The sequence below is a fragment of the Amblyomma mixtum genome, chromosome 6 (genome assembly GCF_055824585.1).
Source record: "Amblyomma mixtum isolate Tamu chromosome 6, ASM5582458v1, whole genome shotgun sequence".
Taxonomy (NCBI): domain Eukaryota; kingdom Metazoa; phylum Arthropoda; class Arachnida; order Ixodida; family Ixodidae; genus Amblyomma; species Amblyomma mixtum.
The window spans coordinates 119,433,002-119,458,428 of NC_143017.1; the positions used below are offsets into that span (position 1 = coordinate 119,433,002).

At 43.2% G+C, this 25,427-nt stretch overlaps 1 pseudogene across 1 annotated transcript in view; it reads left to right on the top strand.

Annotated features, from left to right (window-relative positions):
* The first annotated feature begins 353 nt into the window (after nucleotides 1-353).
* LOC149340206 (neural cell adhesion molecule 2-like) overlaps nucleotides 354-25,427 on the top strand; it is a 50,875-nt pseudogene continuing 25,801 nt past the window's right edge. Inside the window, exons 1-2 of the transcript XR_016283839.1 lie at nucleotides 354-667; nucleotides 24,117-24,476. The product of XR_016283839.1 is annotated as a neural cell adhesion molecule 2-like (transcript). The remainder of the gene's footprint in view (nucleotides 668-24,116; nucleotides 24,477-25,427) is intronic.

Here is a 25,427-nt window from a genome sequence, read left to right on the forward strand (position 1 = left end):
CCTCCGTGACCGCTCAGCGAGATCTCCCAGTCGCTTGCCGCATTCGCGTCGGTCCCGGCCTTGCAACGCGACGGCCGCCGACTCCGAAGCTGCGACGCTGGGCTGCAACCGCTGTGGCATCATTAGAACTGATTCGACCTGCCGTCGCTCGACTCACCGTATCGCTTGTTTTAACCTTTGCCAACTAAATTTGGCAGTACAGTTACGATTCCGTACTTTCGCTAAAGTTTTTTCTGTGGCAAAACACTTTGCAAAAGTTTTCATTTTTACATTCGGATGCTCCTAAAATTCTCAGTTGCAAGATCCTTCGCTCTAAAAGTTCAGAGCTTATTTTTTCCCTTTCTCAGATAAGACGCTAACAGAGTAACACCCGCTGGTATAGGTACCGGAAGTGGTTCCATCTAGGACGTCGTCAGCCTTCGCTCTTCGTCGTCCGAGTCCTTCTACAAGCGGCAAGTTTCAGCCCTCGCATCGATGGTTATGTGCTGTGCGAAGCAGTGTGATTTCCGGGGAGACGCAAAATTGAAAGTATTCAGAACGCTGCTGCCTCCTTCGAACGAAATTAGGAAGAAAAGACTTCACTGGATTAAGCCCGCACGAGATTCACTTGCCTGCATAGCGCTGATTTGGACTTTTTTCCTGGTAACACTTCCAGAGATTGTAGCAGGTAAGGTTTGTTCCACCCCACTTTTTTTTTTCATACGTTCATTTTGATTGTTTCCACCTGCATGTCTTAAAAAACAGTTATTTGCTTACTTCAGTGTTCATGTGCTACCGTAGGAGCTCAAAAGTGCACATTTACAGATTTTCACAGTTTTTTTTATGTGTAGAACAGCGGGTCAGTTCATGCATTGCTACCTGCACTGCCTTCTGGCGTTCACGTAAAAAAAACCTTCAAAATGAACGTTCGGTGTTCCGTGACCGAGTTGTACAAGGAAGGAGAGTAGGTAGAACTGAGTATCTGAGTGCATTGCATCTTTCTTAAAGTAATGTATTGCAATGATTTTAATATTCTATGACTGAAGGAAAAGTTTGATGGAAGCGCAAGTCCTCAAATGTGAAGCAGTCATGCTGTAATTGCGCTTGGTTTTGATTTAGAATTTTTTTCCAGAAGTATAGCATTTTGCTACGATGTGTCAAGTTTCTTTGTACAAGGTGGTTCATTTACTATATGTGAAAATTCCAGATACTAGCGTTTAACTTAAACTTTGCGATGGTACACGCATAGCTTTTCGCTACCTATGTAGTTGACCTTAAGAATCACATAAAAATGCTGACCTCTCCTTACGGCACAAGCATTAAAATTGGAGTGAGCATTTTTACTAAAGCATAAAATTCAATTAACAAAACCTTCAAATCATTCAATAGAATTCCCAGCCATGCGATCCGCATCGAGATTTGTTTCAGGGCGGTTTTTGGGAGTTGGCTTAAATATCAAAAATTATAAAAGCAAAAATGTATTCGTATTTAATCTGTAATTACTCCATACCTGTCACCAAAATGTACACTTTTTTTTCTCAATAATTCTCCTTGGAGCGGATAATGCCGTTGAGATATTTTGAACTTCGCAGTTTAAATAAACAGAATTCGTTCTTTTGGGCAAAAACTATTCCCTTTCATAAAGAGCTACCTGTGCCTGCAAATCTTTAAAACTTGGGCTTTACAGCTTATTTTTGTTTGAAGGATAAAGTGCACCCACGTTCTAAATTAAATATACTCTGTGTTTCACCTAAAAAAATATATAGTTTAGTTTTCCAGATGTTTTGCCGTATTCGCCCTAAAGAGATTCATCGTATCTCCGTTATCTCCAAATTCACAATCTTCTTACAGCATTTATTTGCATATCCCAGGTTCAACGAACGGTTGCTGTGGCTTCATGAATTACTAATGCGCAGAAAATGTAGGCACAAAGGAGCCAGCCACATTGCGAACCATTGAAACAGGGACAGAGCCTTTGATTTCATTCCCGAAAAGCGGGAACTACCCCGCCGACCAGCAAGGAATAGCAAATTGAGGACATGCTACTCCATTCGGCGATCTCCCGATGGAGGCGAGGCCAACGCGCAGAGATTAAGCTGCTGTTTCCGCATATTCCAATCTTATTATACTGCTCGTTTATTCCGTCTTCGAAATGTATTTCTTTTTATTTCGCGAAGAACGGGAACACTTTCAACACGTGCCAGCTGGAGCGAAATCTCTGCTTGCTAAAACCGTCGTCTCATTGGGCTCTGCTCGGGGAAGGTGAACTTACGGATGGCGCGAAAAGTGCATTACCCGGCCTGAGGCTGAGCTGGAGCTAACTTTTATAGTTGATAGAGCGAGGCACCGGATGGATGCTATAAAAAGTCGAATAAAGTGTCGGATTTAGTTCTCGCAGCCTGATTCCGTTTAGGTGCACTCTTAATAATTTGCTTCATAACGCAACTCATAGATGTTAAAATAATCTGGCTGAAATAATTGTTGCGTTAAAGTAACTAAAAAAATAGCGGTTCACGAGCGGTTTGGAAATCTATATTGTTGTATATTTATTTTCTTTCAGTATATATAAAAAATGCCGAATCATGAAATTTCTCAATTGCTAAATAGGCAGACTGCGATGTTTGCAGTCTGAGATGAGAAGTTAAATAGTAGCTTGTTTTAACACTGCAGCATAGCCTTTATGTTCGCTTACTGATGATCTAACGAGGCATGCAGGTGTAGAGATAGCTGTTAAAATTGACACTTGGAAGTGCAAGAAAATTGGCGACAAGGAAGGTACTCTGCCACATGCTCGCAGACTCTGACCTTCAACTTATTTTGATGAAAAAAAAGACGCAGTTAATTCGACATCAAAAAATAAGACAAGCCCCAAAAAGGGAAACTTAATTTATTTCAAACAGTACAGTGAGAAATTCTCAGTACAGAAAAGTTCGTTCACCAACTTTCGGGAAATTATGGCATTGGTGACAGTAGCGATGCAAGAAAGGAGGGGTTACAGTAACTATTTCGAGCGTGAAGTAAGAGAATGAAAGTTGAGATTTCTGCTGCATGTAGCGACTCCCTGCTGTAAATGGCGATCTTTTCTGTGGGATGTAATGGTAGCGGAAGCAATGTGATTAATGGAGCAAATATTCTGAAAAGCACAGAAGGGAAAGTACTTGCTATGTAAAGTTGTATTTAGGCAAGCCAAGTGCTAGGTGAGTGGGTGGAGTACTAACGTTGCGGAAACATTCTCAGCGGATAGAAAAAAATGCGGCACCAGCTCTGAATCTCTCTCGATGATGTTGATGAGTAACGCAGGAACTGGCTCCTGAATAAAACTTGCATAATAAGGTCTAGATATCGTGAAGTTTTTGGCCAGAACACATTCATTTGCGCATATTTGCGAACCTTTTATTTTTCCGTACCAGATTTAGGTTTAGTGAGTAAAAAAAAACGCGTATAAGTAGGACTGCGGCGCTAAAGTTTTGCACTGCAAAAAATTAGGGTGCGCTTTCTGGGTTGCACAGTACGCTAGAACTGTGATGCTTCGTGATGCTTCTCACAGAATGTAGGAAGAAGGCTGCGAGTAGTGCTCGCATGCGGCTTTATCATGCGGCTTTATCATCTTAAGCTATAATACGTAAAGCCGCACAACAGAGTTCCAGAAAAATGAAGCTAAAGACGAGGCATTTTTCTTTTTCTGAACAATCATTTCAAAAAATTTTTCCTTAAGATTGAGAAGCTTTGGTTTTGCCTAATGTTTTGCTAATTTTTCTACGGTCGTTATCTTGCTGGTATTGTTGCGAAAAGCATCCTGAGCGCTCGATATCCTTTGGACATGTCATGAAACAAACTTACTTATATTGATCAGCATCAATTGATAGATTGTTTAGAGAACTTTAGAAACCATAGGGGAGTAGGCTCAAAATTGTCCCACATTGTCTTACCTGTGTACGTCTAGGTTGCGCGAACAGTCTTGCTCTTTTCTATTGAATGTACGCTGGCACTAACACAAGACACGTATGTTTTTGGATAATTGCTACTTTCAGTTCGACAAAACAGCCTAAAACGTAAAACATTTCTACCACAAGAGACAAATCGTACATCGCATATGCTTTTAATTTCATTTTCTTTTAAATATGCCTATAAACCTACGGAAGTTTAGTAAAAGTAGTCAGTGGTGTTGAGCTTCTTTTTTTTTCCAGGAACTAAAAAGTTGGCCCTGCAAATTTGATTTCCCCCTCTAATGACTTAAGCGCATTTTGAGCACGAACACTTTTTATACTGCACATTCAACAGGATCTCCTATAACGGGCTCGGCTTACAGATGTTTTAACGCGATATTTTACTCTTTTCTCATTTGAGCTGTTTGGTGCAGAACGCCAAGATTTGTAAATGCTGTTTTTTGCAAATTTTATCAACTCAGCGCATGCTGAGGAAGTATTCTTAGATTTATTACTTTATATGAGTCTGTAATATCAAAATATCAAAGAACATAAAATTCGGTGACACTGCGAATACAGCACCCCTAGTCGAAAATTGTGCAGGCTAAAAGCTTTCATTCACCGCTTGTGCATTATCTTGTATTTTCTGTGTTTCGTAAATAAATATTCCGAAGGCAGCATTTGCGTTATTGATAACAAGGACTTAAATAAGATTGTAATATTTTAATAATGAGTCTAATAAAGATGCCTGGTAGTAAAAAAAGAAAGCGACACGCAAGCTGCATGCTTTGTGATTTTCCGTTCGAAGTAATGCCCCCTCCGCCGGCTTCAAACCCGTGTCTTCTTGCGCAGTATGTGAACGGCGAAGCCACGAAGATACCGTGACTGCTGAAACTACATTTTATATCCTCACGTATTTCTGCGCTTCACTCCATGGCCCGAAGCAACCCTTTTTTATTATTATTACAAGCTCCTACACACTTCCGGAGACAAAAACACTATTTACTACTTGCACGAGAATATTATCTCTTTGCGGCACGGCGTCTACGATTCTGCGCGCAACTTTTCAAATTACTTTTCAATTTTCGAAGCACCCAGAGTTGTTTTCGCGAAATCATTGAAGCCGGCTGCATGTGAAATCTCTGCTGGACGTACTTAAAGAGGTAAGATTGAACGTCGTTGAAATAAAGATGAGCGTCGTGAAGTTCTATGGTGCGCCCAGGAAGCCTTGCCCAGTGCTGTAACTTTTTTTTCTGTAAGGCTTTGGAACGTTGTACTAAAAGCCGCTATAAATATTTTTTCACGCGCAAACAACTTCCCACGGCATAAAAAATAGGTAATTGGTCATAAATGTGTGTTTGTTTGAAGAATAAGGCTGCCAATTGTGTGGATGTAGGAGTGGGCCCCATGCGTCAATTGCTAACATTTCTGAGCCATTCATTTTTTTTTGCGAGGTAGAGGGTTCGAAATATACGCACACAAAATTTTTAATTGTTCTCCATAGCACCGCATAATGTTTTTCGGAGAGAATTATAGTTTTTATCCTACGGCCTAGACGCAATCCTAACTTTAAATAAACACTATAATGTGCACTCTTGACTACGGGAATGCGGCGCAAAATTCAACACCTGGTGCATAGCTAGAGTGAGCACCTTTGCGCGTAAGAGCCCGCGCTGGAGATAGGAAAGTTGAGAACACCGGGCACTACGTTGCTTGTACGTGTGGTGTGTGCTTAAAGTTTTAACTAACCAGCAGTTTTGGTCAGGTAAAATTTAAACAGAGCAAATTTTTGCTTGCCCTGATGGCGCTGCATATTGTTTCTCCCCTTCCGCTACTTAAACTGCCACAACAATGGGTGAAGTGAGTAAATTTAATAAACACTGGTTGAGAGGAGGATAAAGTAATGACATCTTTCCAGGGCAATGTTCTGACGAAAAGGTTTGTGAGGGAAGAGAAAATCAGAACTAAATCAGGCTGTTTCAGAAAAGTGGTTACCTTTACGCTAGGTGGTGCATTTGCGTCGTCTCTATTTTGTTGTCAATAAACAGTAGTGCCTGTTAACAAGGGGCTAATGTTCATTTTTCATTTTCTGTTACCGTTAGAGTATAGGACGTCAGTCGTTTTCTTTTTTTGTCTTGCGTAATTGAACGCATATTTTATTTGACAAAGCATGAAGCGCTCTTTTTTGTTTTCGCTTTTGGTTCATCTTCACCTAGTTCGCTATAAAAGACCCCCATTCCATTTTGATCGCTGTTTGCTAAGCAAAAGACGACGTTAGCCACGACCGGAATGTTTTCTCACACAACCAAAGCTCTGTGCGATAACCAAAGTGACTCAGGCTATGCGGTACACGGTAGTGGTGGCCTCCGGATAATTTAGATTATGTCGGGTTCTTTAACGTGCACTGACACTGCACAGTGTGCGGGCATGTATTATTTCGCCTTCATCCACATGCGACCGCCGCGGCCGGGATCGAACCCGCGTTTTTCAGGTCAGCAGCCGAGAATCATAACCACTGAGCCAACGCTGCGGCTGCGTCATAAAAAGAAATTCGTTTATCACCAAAACAGGGGGTACACTGGGGTCTGCCCATTATAGGAAAAAAGTTTTAGACAGCCTATAGAGTGTCTATAGATTCTGTCTGCGAAGTCTATAGACTCTCTATAGACAAAAGTCTATAGGCAATACAAATGCCATAGACAGTCTATAGACAATCTATAGATTTATGGCCATACACTTTCAGTAGACTTTTCTCTATAGACATTTTATATACTATGAATAGACAAAAAGCAATATCTATAGGAAGTGAATAGAGTCAATAATAAGTCTATAGACTGTCTATAGACCATTTTTATAAGAGTATGAAGGATCAGATAGGCAAATGAGGCTAAGACCTAATTTGGAGCACGATGAAAATACAGCCACATGAGCCTAGACACTGTGCGAATAAAACAGCAGAAATAAAGGAAAAGCCAGCCAGTTATATTGCGACGTAATTAAATATCCACTCCTTGCATTTTACATCACTGAAATTTAGATAAATGCCTAGTAGATAGATAAATATAAAGTATCAGATAGTAGGTAGATAAATGCGTGTTTAGGTGTTAATGCCTGTTGCAGTGTAAGCTTTCCTGCCCCGGAGACTTGGTAGCTGCAACACCCTGCGTTTCTTCCACCGGTTCTGCAGTAGATACAAGCTTTCCCCTGGCTCTGCGCTCGGTTTCTTCCCGGTGAAATACTTGAAAAATAGATCTTCGACACTACCTTGGCTCGCGTGCTTGGTGAGCCTAGGTTTTGAAAAGCTGGCCTTGAGCTATAAAAATTCACCATCATCATCAATTCATCCGGGCCCGTAAGAGTTAACGGCTACTGGAGACTTTCCCCTTCTGGTGCTGTTAATCGTTGCTCATCAGATAGGTGGCGCACTGCTAAGTGCGAGCACATGCGACAGAAAAACCTGAGAGCTCTGTAGTGTATGACATTCTCGACTGTACCGCCGCGGTGGCTCAGTGGTTATGGCACTCGGCTGCTAACCTAAAAGATGCGGGTTCGATCACGGCCGCGGCGGTCGAATTTCGATGGAAGCGAAATTCTAGAGGCCCGTGTACTGTGCGATATCTGTGCACGTTAATCAAGCCTCGGTGGTCGAAATTTCCGCAGCCCTTCACTACGGCGTCCCTCATAGGCTGTGTCACTTTGGAATGTTAAATCCCATAAAAATAACATTCTCAACTGTAAGGAAGTAAAAAGGTGGGAATTATTTTTTATTAAGTCTATCAGCTTCAGTGGAAGCGCAGAGTTTCTTAAGTTTGTTATTTTTTGTGTGTGAGAAGAATTTATGCACCCGCCGCTAGATTGAATCTGTGTTGCTGCGGCTACAGCAATAACGACGTTCTTAAGTCGGCTTCATCAAAGCGAATGGGAACAGTCACCGTTAGATCGTGAATCGGTTTAAGGCGTTAAGTGCGGCGCTTACCACGCCACTGAGCAGTGGTCGCGTGGGTTCTGCAGTGGACACGGAAACGGAGTAAAACTACAAATACAAGCTACATCTCTAAACACGCCATGGTTGCCTCGTTACAGATTCCGCACTGCACAGAAAACAGGAGCGCCGTACGGACGGAACCATTCGCTGGCAAAAGTAGGGCCATTTATGAGAGCCAGGAAGAACAGAACAAGGAAAGAAGGAAGGCAGGCTGCCACGCTTTGAGATAATGGCGCGCGCGTCCATTGGCGGGGAGCGCAGTCGGAATCTGCTTAGTGGTTGCGTTGATGGGCGTCACGTCGGCTTCCGGCAGGAACGCGCGTGGGAGAGAAGCTGTTGGACGTTTTCTTTTTTCTTTGTCTTTGAGTGCTTCTTTGGCACTGCGGTTCTTCTGCGCTTTTCTCTTAGAATCTTGATATCCTCTCCTTTGCTGGTCACACAGTTCAATGATGGCGTTTTTCTTTTGTTCTGCTCTTGAAGGAACAAAAGTATACCCAGCTAGAGGTTAGCGAAGACTAAGGTAGGACCGTTGGTACTGCAGCTGATGTGGAAATCAGGTACACAACAGCACCTCGCAAAACGAAAGATATCAATGAGTGAACGAAATGCAGGTTATCTCCGGAGCGAAGTGAGGTCGGCAGCGCCTCATTTGTAGGGAGCGTGTACTGGGACCAAACGATCTCAAGGAAGTAGAAAAATGGTTAATAAAGCGCGTGACGGGTGGACTGTGCATGAAAAATTACGGGACGATCAGACGTCTTATGCGACAGTTCTGCGAAAACATTTAGAATTTTTTTCGTAGGATTGCTTCGATGGTTTTACTGTAATGAATACTTTTACTCGAAGCTGCACACACGCGACAAAATTTTCCTGGGAGGCGAACGTGAGCGAAGATGGCTGAGTGCGTGGTGGGCGATGTTTCTGTGGGGTGAAAGTGGGTTGAAGGTGGTGTTGGGTGGATGTGCATCTCCCAGTGTACAATCTAAACAGGAACTCTCTTTTTGCTCACGTAGAGGCGTATTCGTGTTTAAAGTATAGAGGATTCGGGTGGGAAAGTGGCTGGCGGGTGATGCTTGTAGGTGGCAGCTGGCTTCAATGCTGCGTCTTTCAATTCGGTTCCGCCGCCGCCTTTTCCTTCTGCTGTTGGGTGAGATCGTAGTGAGCGGCGGCATTGTGAATGGTGGAGATAGGTGACTTGAGGGTGGATAGCGTTTCTGGAGGGTAGGGTTGGGTAAGTGCGATATAGAAGGCGCATTTAGAAGATGAAGGCGTGCAGGGGCTGCGTTGGGTGTTGAATCGACGTTGGTGGTGGGTAAGCATGTAGGCCCCTACTTAGTGGATGTGCAGTGGGGAGGTGGCAGGTGAGTGGTGCTTTTATGGAACGATGGCTTAAGTCTCCCAGGCTAGAGATAGACGCTGCCATTTTAGCTTTGTTACGCTAGCACCGCTTGCACCTTAAAAGCAAAAAAAAAACCACTTTGTGGCCCTTCGATATCAAATTTTCCAGCACCAGTTCACTGGCTTCTTGGAATAACGGAGTGGCTACCGCAAACAGTAGTGAGAAAACTGCAGCAGGTGAACTAAATCCGCGCCATGCTTCGTCAACGAGAAAAGATTTGCGCCTGTTCTAATCGCCTGGAAACCCTATTGTTTCAATCGCTGCTTTGTTCGCACCGCATTCAAGGGCCGGCACATATACGCTGAGCGGGTCACCTGTTTCACGCAAGCGGCGGTCGTATCAAGTGCGACGAGCCGTACAAAGACCAATCCGTTGGAATCCCGTTAACTCTGGGCTCCTAATTTGGAGTCGTGTCACAACGGGTTTGTGTTTCGATCGCCCTCGAAAAAATACCACTTGCGCAGCCGACGATCCTGGGACGGTGTAATTAAATGAACACCGCTTCTAGGGTTTCTTTTCTAAATCATTGGATCTTACTGCGCCGGAGCTAGCATGCTGTCAAAGTATTGCCGCCGATTGATTCTTAGAACAGCCACTGGCGGCAGCGCTGACGCGTTTCGCCTGGGAGCGGAATAAAACGACCGTAATTTAAAGAGAGAGCAGCTGCCTGGAATAGAAGGTGGTGCTCACTGGATCACTCTTCAGTCCTTCCAATCTGCATTGATTACCGTTCTTATTGAGTATTCACTTATTCTGATTGCCATTGAGTAACCCGCTCGTATTTGTTTCGAAACAACCGCAATCGTTGTCTAATGGCAGAGAACGCTTTCGGCACAAACGACAGTCGCAGTATTGCACACGCATTGCTCTTCAAGTAAGCGCCTGTCTTGTGCTTCTTCCACTGGAGATAAAGCAAGCATTTCCCTGTCGCCACAAGGAAAATGTTTTTGTCGGTTTGTGGCCCTTGCAAACCATTACACCCCCTCCTCCCCCGCCCCCCGCTTACACGCACACGCCCACACGCTGGACTGTACTCACGCTGCAATGAGAGTTCCTTATCATTGATATATACAGCGCGTCTGACAGTAGCTGCTCTTGTGATTCCAAGGATTGTCGATTGTCAAGTGTGCATGTTGATACAAGATTCACCCAGGTGCTTTCTTTGTTTCTTGTTGGTAGGAGCAGTTTGCTAAGATAGACTGTCTACTTACGAAGCCATTACCCCCAGCGGTTTCCGTATTGCGTAGCTCTCATATGTGGCAGTGTTGCACTCATATCATCTTAGCCCTTCATCTTTGAACAAAAAAAAATGGCTGTGGTTTAGCTCTGGTTAAACCTGGAGGATTGCGAAAGCAAACCGGCGCGTAGCCATATATTGTTGCGTGAGCTACATTATCCACAGTCTCGCCGTTTCCCGTGCTCTTGCACGACCATACTGCGCATGCGCGAGGAGCAATTGACGTCACTACGCACAGCTGGCATGCCGGCAGCCCCGGCACGCTAGCTGTGCGCCCCTACTGCGCATCGAAGTGGAGAGCGAGAGAGGCGATGGAGAGCGCGCGGCAGCGGCCATGGCCCCGGCACGCTAGCTATGCGGCGCTACTGCGCATGCGCAACTGGCGAGCGCGGCGGCGGCACCTCTGAGTCATCCACGCATCGTCGGCGGCGGCGCGCCAGCTGTGCGCCGTGTGACGTCACTGCTCCTCGCGCATGCGCAGTATGACCTTTCCTCGGCTCCGCAAAATGGCTCGGCGACTAGCGTAGTGTTGCAACAAAATTCTGAATGGAGTTTCCGGTGTAGACGAAAAATGTATCACATGGCTCGTTATTATCTACGGTTCATGGCGTTACGATACTCCTAGAAGAGGATATTACCTAGGTATAGAGTTAATACTAGACTACTGTACTAGACCGTTGCTTTCTTGCTTTGTCTTGACTATTTGGAGTATAAAAGCGAAGAACGGATTGGCCGCAACGTGCTCTCCCAGATCATGTACCACAGATGTAGCTTCTTACAGCCTGCCTGGTGGATTTAGGGCCCGGTTGTCGAAGGAATAGTATAGCTGTAATAATAGCATGATGCCATCAGTTACATATAGCTTCAACGAAATGTTTACAGTTCAACACTGTAGGCAAATTCAACTTGCATCCGAAGCAAGTGTCCTCATCAGCTAGCGCTAAGGTTATCGGACATTCAGCAGGATGAAACCGGTTTCGCTTTGTGAACACTTTCTTCTACTCGGTTATTTTTCCTTCGCTGAATTCTAGAGCGTTCCCTGTTCTCCGGAGCGATCTTTACGACAGCGGTACGCTGCCTAAGTGTGACGCCGGCGTCTCTATACGTGTGTCGTAACTATTCCATTGCACGAAAGTTTCGCAAACTTATGCCAGCCCCCCTGTGCCCGTTGGGAAACAAGTGAGGGAGAGCGCCTTGCTCTGAGAATTACAACTGTAACAGCCTTAACATGAGCCTGGCTTAAGCATTCCGTCAAAGCGGGCCGCCAAACGGAGCGCCCGTGCCTTTGTTCTTAATGGCTGGTCTGCTGGAACAATAGCTAGAGTCGAAAACCTATTACCCCTATTGCTCCGCCGTTTCATTATATCTCTCGGCGACAACATGAAGGCGCCTTTGAACTTCCTGTTAGCATTATCAAGGTGAGCTTAATGCACGGGTGCAATTTCCTGCTGACGGTTCCGCGCTGCGAGCTGCTGAACGTTAACGGGTACGTACTGATTGCGTGTAAACCTATTCCAGCTTCTAGGCCGGTGAGCTTTCGTTAGTGATTCACTGTAAAATTGGCTGTGAGCTCTGCCAGATTACAATAAATATTAGGGGATGAAATCTACGGCTTGAACACGTGGAACCTTATGATTAAATTTGTTTTCCTGTGGTGATTCGCAGTTTCTTCGTAAATGCAAGCTGCCGGCATAAACTACCCGTATATTATTCTGTTCTGTGCACGAGAAGCTGTTTTATATCCACGCCTGGAGCGCCGTGCTCGATGATAAAATACATTTAAAAAACATTATCTGTTCTTCATTTCCACAGAACGCAGAGTGCTGTATCTGCACACTGCTGTATCTTCGAGGCAGTAATTTATAAAGCAGGCTGATTAATCTCGGCATCCCACTTGTTTACTCCGCATTCTTTTCTCTACCTCTCAAGAGGTTGCTTAGAAACTACCTCCAGCTAAAGAGATCAGGCGAAATCGAATCACCACACGCTCGGTACTGATGAAACCCTGGTGCACAAATATATCAGAACACTATTCCTCCCTTGTACAAAAGGGAGTGCACTATAGATGGCAGCTTACTCCATTTATAATCCCATATAGGCGTATTCGTGTTTAAAGTGTAAACCCCAGTGTGGACCAGGAACTTGGATCTACTCACCGCGCCGTAATATATGCAGCGGGAATGTTCATGTTTCGCGCAGATCCATTGAATGTCCCGAAAGACGTGTTTGGGTGTTACATGAAAAATCTTGGCACATACGGCTCACTGTAAGTCTAAATGAGTTGCAATGAAAGTACCAGTACTTTCACTCTACTCCTGGATGAAAAACTAAAGTGAAAGCTGCACAGCACATTTTGCTCTCGGGTCAAATAGTTTTACAGAAATCATTCTTGAAAGTGCTCGCTTCCAGGCTGACCTGTATAATATTCTCATACGTCAGCAGATGGTCACGTGAACATTTTTTTCACAACATACTTGAGCGGGAGACGGAAACGATGAGGCCGCTCGCGCACTAGAGATCCCATAACATATGACGCTGGTAGAGCCTTAGAAACATTAGCTAGTCCATTCGCTGAAATACGTTTACGCCTCTTGTATTTCCGTACTTCCTTCAGAGTGGTTAACATTTCAGATAAAGCTCGCGAAAAAATGCCTACAAATAGTTGAAAGGTGAAGAAGATGAAGAGATTGGTCACGTGTTGTGCTAAGTTTTGTAATAGAGAGCCGGTTATAGTAGCTAATCAGTACCGACTGTACAAAAGTGCGACACACCTCAAGAATGTTTTTGCCTGAATACGCTCATAAAGCGGATCTCAATGAGAACCCTGTAAAAGCTGACCAGGCAGCATCTTCCTTCTCTCAGGCACCAAAAATACGAAGAAGAGATGTAAATCGTCCGAAATCAGGCGATGGCTCCGAAAAGGGACGGACGTCTTCGCAACGAGGCTAAGATTATTTTTCTGTTTTCTGTTTCATCGGGGATTAGTTATTTTTCTCTTGTTTCTTCATTTTTTTATTGCTTTCGATTTCGCTGACTATCGCCGGATTTCGTTGTGTTCGCTGTGCCTGTACATTGCGTTGCCCGGGAGAAAGAAGTGCGTAACCAAAGGAAAATATTTTAATATAAGTGCATAACATGGTTATCTTAATATGACTGGGCGTATGTCTGTTGTCCCGTCCTGGATAATTTTTCAATAGATTTAGTAATTTGTTTCGGAGCGAATGAAAAAGGAAAACTTTGTGGACGAGCGAGAAATAATTAATATGCTTCACGACAGCTCCGGAAGCGAAGATAGTGTTTTGTTGAAAAGAAACTGAATTTGTTTTAGTGCGCTGCTAACTACCGATCGCAACGGAGAAAAAAGAGATCACAAGAATATATTATCTTGCAATCGAAGACCTCAGAATTTTTGTTCTCATTGCTCCTGATAACATAATAAATCTCACAGTTTAGCGCTTTTATGTAGTTTAATTTTGTTGAGCACAAAGCATTTGTTTTCTTAGTCTGATTCTCTGCTCATGCGTCACTCATATTTAATAAGGTGGCTCACGCTCGGGTGGGCACTCAGAAGAAAGCCCATCGTGGAGAGAAGTGCATCATTTGTCGGTCGCCTTTGGGAAGATCACAAGATTTCCCAGTATTCCATCCGCTGCCCGAATGAGTTAGTACGCTTTTAATGGTTGGTGATGGCTAGACGTCTAGACGGCTGGCAGTAGAACGGGCGCTCTAGTTTAAGCGTCTCAAAGAGCATTCTTTCATCGCCGGTAGTAAATTACATTTAAGACGAGGAGTATTCTTGCCATTTACTTGCGCTTGCATGAAACAACGCAAACGGCAGCTTTGAATAAAGTAAGAGAGTATGAAGAGCAAATATATGTACTGCTTTTTTTCAATGAAAAATATTGAGCAGGTAAGCTAGAAACTTAGAGGCAGTCTTTGCATTTACTGACTGTTTAATCGAAGACTATTTGATGAGTGTTCATGAAGCGCTATGCGGGAAAAAAGGGCAGCTGATGACAGCGTATCAAGGAAAAAAGTTGTTTATATTGTCCTTTTCTTTATCTGCAAACATATATTTTATCCAAGAAATCTATCCGCAAAGATATATTCTATGCAAGAAACACTACAAATGTTTATTCCCTTCATACGCTTGACGCGTTCAGTGATGCAATTCCTTTCTGATGCGTTTTTTTCGGCTCGTAAGTATTCGCAAACAGCATTGTCAGTTTTGCACTGTGACGGTGGTTCAAAAAGATTTTTGTCGGTTTATCAGGTCCCTCTCATTCTTGCGACAGAATATACACAGCTCTTGTGGATTCTCCAGCTGTTATGGACAGTCCATTCTTCGCCAGACCTACTCTTTCGCCGCCCATTTCTATTCTTGCCGCATAAAAAAAAATAATGAAGCTTAGACATGAAATTTTGAATGGTTCCAAGAAGCCGAAGCGCCTTTGCATGATTAATGGCTGTGCGCAGCATCACATTTATAATGCTGATTTTGGAGTTGTGAGGACAGCCTTTTTTCGGAACTGCGCGGTTCCAGCCCGGAGCAGTGTATACTGCGCTCGCCAAACTGTAGAACAACGCGAGGAAAAAACGCCCCCTTCACAGTTTATATCTGCTGTTTTTTTCTGGCGTGCTTTATGAGATGCAATTATTCTTGAATACATGGTGCTTTATTTTGATGTTTTCATTTTTTCTGCATCCATTCGTCAATTGACCACGGAAATGAAAGCTCGGTCTTTCTGCCTCAGCATAAAATGAGGGATAGGAATGTTTGATAATGCATTCACTTCGGCGCGAAGCACATATGCAACCCCGTTTTACTGACTCTATTTGTCTTCTCCCATGACTGTTTTTTCGTGACTGCACGTTTCGATAATACGCCCATTAAGCCTTGCTGTGTTCACTTCGCTTGCAGACTTATTTCTAGAGTCGCATCGTTATGGCGGTGTGCGTTTTGATGGACTGATTTATTTGATACAGGCAGTGCCTAGAGGTGGCAGCGTCATTTAGACGCCTAGCCGACATCTGTTCTGCACGTAAGATATCTGCCGGTTCTTTGTGTTTGACAAATTTGATTTCTTCTCTTGTCTCTCATTTTTGAAAGAGCCGTTTAGTTGTGTACGATGTCCCAAGGGGGATTAGCCAAATGAATTTGTTGTCTTGCCTTTTTGCTTATAGCCTGTGCTTTTGTGAGCGAGATTTTTTGAAATGCGTGAACCAGTAAACCTGCCCGTTTAGGCCAATTATGCTTAGTTACGATCGTTTGTGTCTTTTCTTGGTTCTCTCTGAGTCGTTGTTGAAGTCATCGGCTTGATGAGACTGGCTGAAAGGAAGCTCTCGAAATAAAGGCTGTTTCTGCTTCCAAGCCAGTTCTTGCTGGTTAATGCTTCTCCCTCAGAAGAGCTGCTATCTGCGGGAGCAGCGCGTTGAAATTTTCTCGGGATAGTGAAAGTGTACTTCACCTAGCATAACGGCGGGTGTTTAAGAAACATTGAATGGCCGCTCGCACTTTCAAATTAGCATAAAGCTTCAGAGAACGCGGCCTGACTCGGTAAGTCTGCTCTGCTTTTGCGGTTACTCGGTTCTCTCCAGTCTTTGTACATGCAGATGAATTTTAACTGCTAAAGAAACTCTGAATGTTCGGAAAAGAACTTGCAATTTAATGTAAAAAGCAGCAGTCAACAACCGGTAAAAAGAAGGGTCATTTAAACGCTGAGTGTTTTCCTGCGTGGTGCCCTTTATAGATGCTGCCGATTAATGAACAGTATGTTAATGTTTGCTCAGCATACGATTCCTATCTTGAAAAGGTCCGGCAAGGTTTATCACCTTGGAGAGCAATTCGTTTCTGTTATTTTTCTGCTCGTTGTTGCTTGTTAGCAGTTTGTTAGTCTTTATGCCAGACGGGGCATTGTGAGTATTATTCTACAGTTCTGCACTCTACGAGAAATGTTACAAGAAGAAAGAATAGTTGAAAAAAAAAAAAGACCTAGTTACTGGGGGCTCGACCACGGCGATGCAGGTGCCGAATTATCGCGTCTGGGCAGAGTCTTATGCCGAAGCACGGAGTTTAAATTCATCTGAACGCGCATTTGCAGTGTCTAACTTTAATTTTATTCTAGAAAAATATTCGAATTCCTGCCGTTGAATAATTAAGATTCTTCAGAACAAGCAGCTAGCGCGCCCAACATTCCCCGTAAAATAAGGCCTCCTTGGGTAACTTCGAGAACCACGAGGACCTCTGCACTCAGAGTGTGAGGTTCAAATGGCGGTGCTTTGAAAGGAGTAAGCAGCCATGGCCCGTAGACGACAACTTTAAAAAGAAAAAAAAAAACAGTAGTTGTGGGCGTTTCGTGTAGTGATCGCATGCAGCTGGCGGTAAAGTCGTTAGTGTTAATCTTTTTTTTTTTGTTCTTCAGAGGCCAGTTAAACTAAAAATCTTGCTTTTGTCTAAAGTGTTCGCGTGATTCAAGCAAAGACTGGTGAATACGCGCTCCCCTGAGCCAGAAGAATACATCTCCTCTGCTCTGCACGTGACCCATTATGGTACGCCGCTCCTCTGGGAGTTCAGCAGCACATTGCATTCTGTACACACTAAAGAGTCAGCTCTACATGCCTTCTAAGGAGGCTGTTATGGTCGCTCGCAGTTCCTGAAGTTTAGGAATCGCATCGCATTATAGAGAACATGAAGTGTCCGCACGGCTAGTCAGAAGCGTAGGCGTTGGCATTGCAAATGCTGATCGCTGTCTAAGGTGTGGCCTCCTTTCAAGTTTAGCCGCTGTGCACATCTAGATTGATTTAATCTCTGTTTTAGAGGCCAGCGCTTATCTAACTTGAGACTAAAATATCACCCTTTCTCTCGCTCGCTCATTCCATGCTACCGGAACGTCTACAGAGCTTTCTCAGTGATAACTATGCATTTTACTACTGGAAATGGGACATAGATTCCAGAAGTGGATTAAATTAAAACGTAAAACTTACAACGAAAAGCTCGGAACAATGAAACATAATTAAGACGGAAATTGTTTGCATCGGCATAGGCTACAGGCACATTCCTTGCACATGAAGTATAATTTTTCAGAAAAAAAAAACAATAGAAAAAAGGGCACCACTGCTTTTTCTTTCAAGAAAACATGAAACAAGCGTAAAAAGGTTTTGCTTTTTTTATAAGAATTCCTGGTCGTTTATCTGTATAAGCAGAAGATATCTGTGTGGCATGTAAACTGAATGTAACTCTATGACCTAGTCGCAGCACTGAATTTTTCATGCGAGCATCAGATATCTGAGTACTTTACTGAAAGTTTTGTTACAACACATTTTCTCACTCGGTGCTAGAGCTTTTTCGAACATCGTCGTGTCTTTTCTTTTTTTTTTTACTGGGAGTTTTTCTATCCTTGTTTTTAATGTCAATAAGAGCGAAAGTTTAGAACTTTTGGAGGGCCGTATAAAGGGATAAAAACCAACCATCTGAGCTCGTACTCGCAGTTAATCGATCAAGAAAAAAAAAACATCCAGCTCGCACAAATTGTACGACCTGCTGAACGTGACAATAGCTACCATGTGAACAACGAAGTCCTAAAAAAGAAAGACGAGTTAGAAACACCTCGCTGTGGTCTCCTGAAATGTGTTCAGAGGCTTCCATTTTTTAGCTCAGCTTACTTCAGCCTAAGTGCGTGATTTAAATCTCAGCTTATATTATGTATTATTGCCCCAGAATCGGTAAGTATTGACAGCGCATGTACGCTGAAGAAAAGTGCACAAAACCTCTTGTTTCGATCGGGTGTATAGTGGTCACAGGCACATGCACTGAACGATGCTAGTGTTCTAGCCACTGCCAGCACGAAACCGTGTTCAATAAACCTCAGTTGTGACCTCAGTTGTGACCTCAATAGACCTCAGTTGTGAATGTGCGCTCGCTGACAAGTGCATTAATACCTTCTGAACCCAGCAATTTTGAATGAGGTGTACCATGTGCAGGATTCCTAGACATCAATTTTCATTGTGTGGCAAGTGCACAATATTGTAAGATACGGTTATGGAAATATCGAACGTAATTGCGCAATCGGCCAAGAGGTGAAAAATCTTTCTCTTTTTTAAGTTTGTCCTTCGCTCGGATCGAATAGTGCAGTAGACTGCAGTAGAAAACCAAAGTGGAATGTTTTTGACAATAGTGAAAACGTTAACAGCAAAAAAACTACAAGCATGCCGAGGGGAGATCAGCGGACATATTGCTTGTTAAAATCTAATATTGGGGTATTTGAAAAATGGCGTTCATAGACATTGTCCGTTGAAAAATGAGGTTGTCCAGAATTTTGGGGCATGAGTGGAAAAAGTGCAAGTAGGAACATTGCGTACTAAAAATGAGCAGCACCTGAATAGCTGGCGCGAAAAGTGCATTAATTTTTTTTCTTAGTAATTTTTTCTAGAGCATAAGCTTTGATACTGCTTCAATAGTACCGAAAAAACTAAATCAATTTCAAGTTTGGTTGAAGTGATTGTTTTCTTTAGTAGTTCTTGTACTCACCCGCGGAACTCCGAACACGCGAATATATGAGGCTGTGCTGTGACGAGCATTGCTGAAATGATGCCCTTAGAGCTTTTCATATTACTACGCAGTGCGAGTCTTCTTTCTTTATAACATGTGCTAACAGAACAGAACGTCATTTAACTTTAATTAAGACGGCGAGTACAAGTGCCTCTAAACTGGAGTTCTAAATTTGCAACCGTGGAGCCTTTATTGTGTACGGGATTAATTTCTTGTTTCGAAATCGTAAAAGTAATTGAACAATGGCGCGATGAGGTGCCCATTAGATTGAACCTGTGGAAGCAATGGTGTCTTTGCACTTTAAACACTTGTTCCTATAGCACGACAGCGGTGCTTCCCTGTGGGTTGAAATGGACTATAGTGTAAAAAGCACTCGGTTGAAAAATCGGTACTCCAAACGGCATTGTGAATTTCACTGACGACACCAGATTTTCTACCCTGCACGAGAATACGACCTCTTTCTATAGTGAAGGCACGAAAGCCTAGCACACTTGGTCTAACTTTTGCTTGACTCTATATGATTCTTCTTGCGTGCTTCAAATGCGCCTGGCATCAAATGTAGTTTTCTTCATGGGTAGCTCTAATAAGCGGGCTTTTACGGCTGCCAGTGCTCATTTCAGCCTGCAGCGGTCAACCTCCTTTTTTAAGACTTGCAGCGCATTGCTTGCAGATATATTAATAGTTAGGGCGTGTAATGATCTGCACACAAAGGGTTGTTAGGTTTTGTATTTCTCCGGGCACGTCTGAGTTACACGTGCATGACCTCTATTGCTCTGCTGCTACAGTTATGGTTTAGTGCAATGTGTCACCACTTCCGCATCCCTCTCCACCTTTTCCCCTCGTCGTTCTTTGCTTCCTGTGGCGACGCGTATTCATTATACACCTCGTCCGCGCTGCGCGGCTGTGTGTCGCCTGATAACAGCCAGGTGCGGTCCAGACCACACGACACTGTGGCTCTGAAAAGCACTTTTCATGTACCTCTGCTTGGATGCGCCGCATTGCTTTCACCGCCAGACGAGTAAACAACCGGAAGTTCAGAAAACTAATTACCTGCTTCCGCATGATTAGAATGCGAGTTGCCAGCGCAGTCTAGCATGTTGTTGTTTCATTAGCGTCGGTAACCACCAATTGCAGCATTGAAGAAAACACGGCATAAAAACTGGAAAGGCTTCCACTGACCATACCGACAATTAGGCATGATCACAAGATGAACATTCCTGATATATCCTTGTGCACCCTCATATTTTATGCCTTAAAGGCAAGATTGACCTGGGTAGCTTATGTCAATACTCTAGACTACGAAGCGTAATTATAACGCCACTATTTACTATTTTTATAGCGCTAATCGGGCATTTGATTGCACAAGCAATAAGCAATCGCTTTAATGTTAAGTGATGGTTATGAACATCATGTGCATTGTTTAACAATATATTTTTAGTTCTTTTTGTTCTTAATGGTCGATGCATGTTCGAATGCAGAACCTGCGAGTAGTAATGGCTGAAATTTTTTCTGCATTTGCCTCAGTATCATTCACAATAATGTAAATTGACATGGAAAATAAAATGTGCTCAGGCTCTGCTTAGTTCAAAGTTTCCCTAGTTTTCACGAGAACCTAACTTGTGTGCTTCATGGTTATATCTAAGCTAGAGCAGAAATGTCGGGCTCAGATGTGAAAAGAAACAGTGAACACATACGGTTACCTTAGCTCCGGGGAGGTATCAGCAGCTAATGAAATACCTATTCCCTCTAATTGTGGGAATGAGCATGATACCGCGAGGTCTTCTCTAGGCTTCTTTGGCTTAAAGATGAAGATAAAATGTTGTTTCTGGTTGGGCCATCGCGATAGGAAAAAATATGTACTTCGACGTGATCTGTCTACATATTGTTTTCCACACTATTCTCAATTCTTCTTGTCGTAAGTAATTAATGAATAAACACTCTTCCGACACATATCCTGCGCTATACAGCACAGTACGCCATGCTCTTTCTACATGGATGGTTCAGAGCATCTATGAAATGCCCTTTTTAATCTCCTTTTGTTCGTTGCTTTCAGTTTTATTCAACTTTTTCTGCAGTGGTATGTTTTTGAGGCATGTTTAATTTACTTATGATGCAAGTTTTATTAAGGCAATTCTACTGCTTATATAAGACGATAGTACTGCGTTGGGAAAAAAATGGACACGTAGGATTTGCAAACAGTGGAAAGTATTGCTACCTGAAGAAAAATGCATACATTGTATCTATGTTGCCGGAAAAACCGCGAATATAATATTTTATTTTTAGCAATTAATGGACCATTCTAAAATAACAATTTTCATAGCTTCTGCGTTTGGTAATGCAATGCCTGCAGAAAGAAAAACTAGCGCAATAAAAGCCACTTAAGTACACTTTATTGAGAAGCTTTAAAAAAAGTTAAGTAGTGCGCTACGATGTCGACATTACACACAGCTAGTAGCACTTCAGGCTACATACCACATAACCAGGAGCAAAAATTTCGTTTTTCGTACCAGACGCGCATAGGCTGAAGTAAGCTGCAGAGGTTTTCTATAGCGAAATGCGTCAGACCGGCCATAATTCTCTTAGAACTTCCTAGATTGGCCAGAATATGTCTCAGAGAAGGGATCCCTGCACTGTGTTCAGCCATTCTAGTGAAAGAAAAATGAAGTTGAGATATCAATTTTGAAAATTGTTTACTCTCTGGCAGAGTACAAAGTGGATAGAGATTAATGATTTTAGGAGCGCATAATACCCTTTTGGCACTAAGAAACCAACCGCATATCGCTTCCGCGCTTTCTTTACGTTACGTTACTCCTAATGTAGAGCTGCTTAGGGGAAAAATTTTAAACACGTCAAACGAAAACCATCTAAGTGCTAAAATACGGTATATTTTAGTTGTGCTTCACATCTTAAAGGTTGCCGTAAATATGTTTCATCCCTCTAAAGAGAACTTCAGCTTAGCTATATATTTAAAGAGCTACATTGGGGTATCTGAAGAGACATAAGTTCTCCTTTATTTGTTTGGTGACCATGAACGGACACAACTTCATGCGGCTGAAAATGTCCTCGCTATGAATACTCGCAAAAGACTATATGGCAAAGCAGAAAAGAAATTTGGCTTTGTGGCTCTGTGACAGCGAGAAAAGAAACAGGAATACTTTAAATGATATGACAACCCAACTGACAGCTCGTTGTAGGGCCGGTGCCTCGGCGACAGTTTTATGATTCAGTCGCCCACTTTAGTGTCACCAAGTCTATATTTGTGCGCAACAGACTATATGAGCCGTGCATGTTTCCGTGTGAAAGAATGACAATCCGTGAATTCTTAACAAAAAAATTCTTTCCCCTGATACAAATAAGCAGCTTATCTTAGCCCGAAGATCTTTGGATGAAATCAGCAAACGCTTTGTATTTGCGGCTTAATAATCACGCGCTAATATTTGTTTTACTTCTGCCTGTAGGATTTAGATGTGTTCTGATTTTGGGGCTGGGTTCATAGAAAGTTCAGAATGGTACATAGAAGTCGAATAGGTTTCCGTAGTGGACCAATTGTTTGATCGTAGTATTGGTAATGAATAAGCCAGGAAATAGATAGTATATTTTTTTCAGAACATAAAATGTCTTCCAAAAGAACTACTGCCAACAAATGCACTAAACATAGGGAAGAGCACGTGTGCCCGAGGCTGACTAACAACTGAATTTAATTCAAGCAAACAAGCGCACACACAAAAAGAAACACAAGGAGGGGAGCGTAACAGAGATGGAGGTATGTGCGTATGGTTGGCGATCAGAATTGGTCATGGCAGAGGGTAAATTTACAAAATGATAAAAAGGATAGATAAAACCGCCGGATCACAATTCTCAGCAGTAATAAGGTAAAAAATGTTGATTAGCATATTACTGCTCTGTATTACCACAAACACTGCATTTTACACTGCCGAGTTATAGTATTTTTATCTTTGCAATTTCACCCCGTGATGTGATTACTCCTGACTGCCCGCCTTTTCACTGCATACCTCCCCCCTGTTACCCTCCTATCTCTCATCAGCGCTATGTATGTACTTGGTTGCTTGAGAAAAACTGCGCGGTTGCGTGGCGTTGATTTGCTGGCCGTAGTTCTTTTGCATCATGCACCAACAAGCTCAGAAACAAATTCTTCTCTAAAATGTGTGTTCCACAATACCTATTTATGTAAGCGGAACAGGAGGAGCATTGCGTTATGAAACTCAAGATGGAGGAAACAATAAAAGATATAGAGTCTACTTATTAGGCATATGTGCCTGATATGAAGGCTTTAGTCGTGGTTCACCACAAGAGAAGGAGATTGTTCCTTCAAGCTGTATGTCCTGTCTATATTAGCTAAGCCTATAGCTGCGAGATATTCTATGAATAAAAATATCGTGTTAGCTAGGGTCCGAGATGTATTGAATAAAATCATTGATAAATTTCTTTGTCTAAGACAGCTGCCGCATTTTCAATAATGAGTGCTTGAGCCAACTCTCGGTACGGTCCGTATATGTGGTAGGCCGTGGCGCCTAGAAATATCTTTAGTAAGCAGAGACTGCTCATTAAAGCTCATTTTTATGTATATTTATGTATCGACATCTCCCGCGTAGTTATATGTATATATCAGTGGTGCTTGCTCGGCGGCTGGTCATTAGTTAAGACAGGCACCGGCATAAATTTTAACAAGGCTTAATAGAATGCTTCAATAAGAGAAACGTTTCAAGAAGCAGAAGAACTTCAACAAGGCCTGTCCATCGGACGGATCGTTGCGCGATACCTTTGTGTTTCTTGTGATGCTCATTGTCTTAATGATCGACAAACTTCATGTGGAGACAGTTAAAAACTTTTTCATTTCCAGTGCAAGAACTACAGTTTCATGGCATCTTTTTTTTTTCTAGAAAACATGAACAAAACGAAATGTCTGGAGTGGCTTTAAAAATAGAGTTGTGGGAAGCCCTAAGTGTGACAGAATTGAGAGAGTGTGCACCGTCAAGCATAGCTTACAGGGCAGGGCAAAATAATCTTTTTTGATTCCGCAGGGAGCAACGTCTCCTTAGAAGTCACCGCTGTTGTCGGAGGCGACGCCTGGTTGCCATGCAACGTGGCTGCTGACAGCGACGAAGAGCGAACTGTGGGCCTCGTACTGTGGTATAAGGACAACTCTTCCACTCCTGTGTACACTGTGGACGCGCGTTGGGGCAGCCTCCTCAAGGGGGCGCGACACTTCCCTGGAGAGGAGGAAGTAGAGCTGGCGGCAAGACTTAGCTTCGACGCCAGGCGCCAGCCGGCGCTGCTTCGAGTGGCACGTGTGGAAGCAGAGGACGCAGGTGTGTACCGCTGCCGTGTGGACTACCGCCAGGCCCGCACCGAAGTCACGCTGTCTGCACTGCGCGTTATAGGTGAGTGATGTGCGATAAGTGAACAGAAGTGCCTAATGCACGTAGCTTCTAAAACTTGCGCAAGTTAGAAAGCACTTGACACACACCCCAAATGTTCAAACGAAATGCACTAAACTACTTACGGGTGCAAAGACTGGCTAGAGGTTTAGTATTATACGCCAGAAAACCTGGAGCAATAACATCTCGAAGTACGGATTTCTCTTTCGACGAACACACGGTCTTTCTTTGATAGCTTAAAGACATGGGCTTTGCGGTTGTGTCAGCATTTGGATTGGAAAGGGCCAACTTGAGAGCTCCCGTTTTTTTTTTTTTTGAAATATTGCCCTATTGCAGAGCCATTTTCACCCTTTCTTGATTGACGACTTGGGAAGCGGAAGGCATTACGAAGGTTTAAGAAAGTTCGTTGCGAATATTAAGGACGTCGAAAGCATCAGAAAGAAATGTGGAACGGCTGGCGAAGGCACAAAATACGGGTTCTAGTCTATGCCCTTACGCCCAGTAATGTTATATGAAGAAGCTTTTCGTCATCTGCAGCTGTAAGAAAGTGCGAATTGCAACCGATTGTTTCAGCTGCCTCTTCCACTTCCCTGTAACAAGTTTCTCATCTGCGGCGCATATTGCATGCCTTGCTATCCTAGGCATCAGAATCTAGCGCCATCTTTTGGGTGCCTGTAGCGACCACTGTGTAACTAAATCGGGACATTTTAAGTTGGTAGCTTTTAGCAAATCTTAGTACCGAAAAATTCTGCGTTAACATGGTGATTTTAACGACCAATTCTTAATCTTCACCGCAAAATCTCACCTATCAAATACTTTCTACTTTCACACCGGATATTTACCACGGCCATGAAGTATCATTGGTATGAACCGAAGACTCGAAATCCCGATAGTGATTCTGAATCTACAGTGCCACTCGGTACATGGTGGCAGCCGGGCAAACTCGAAGCATTT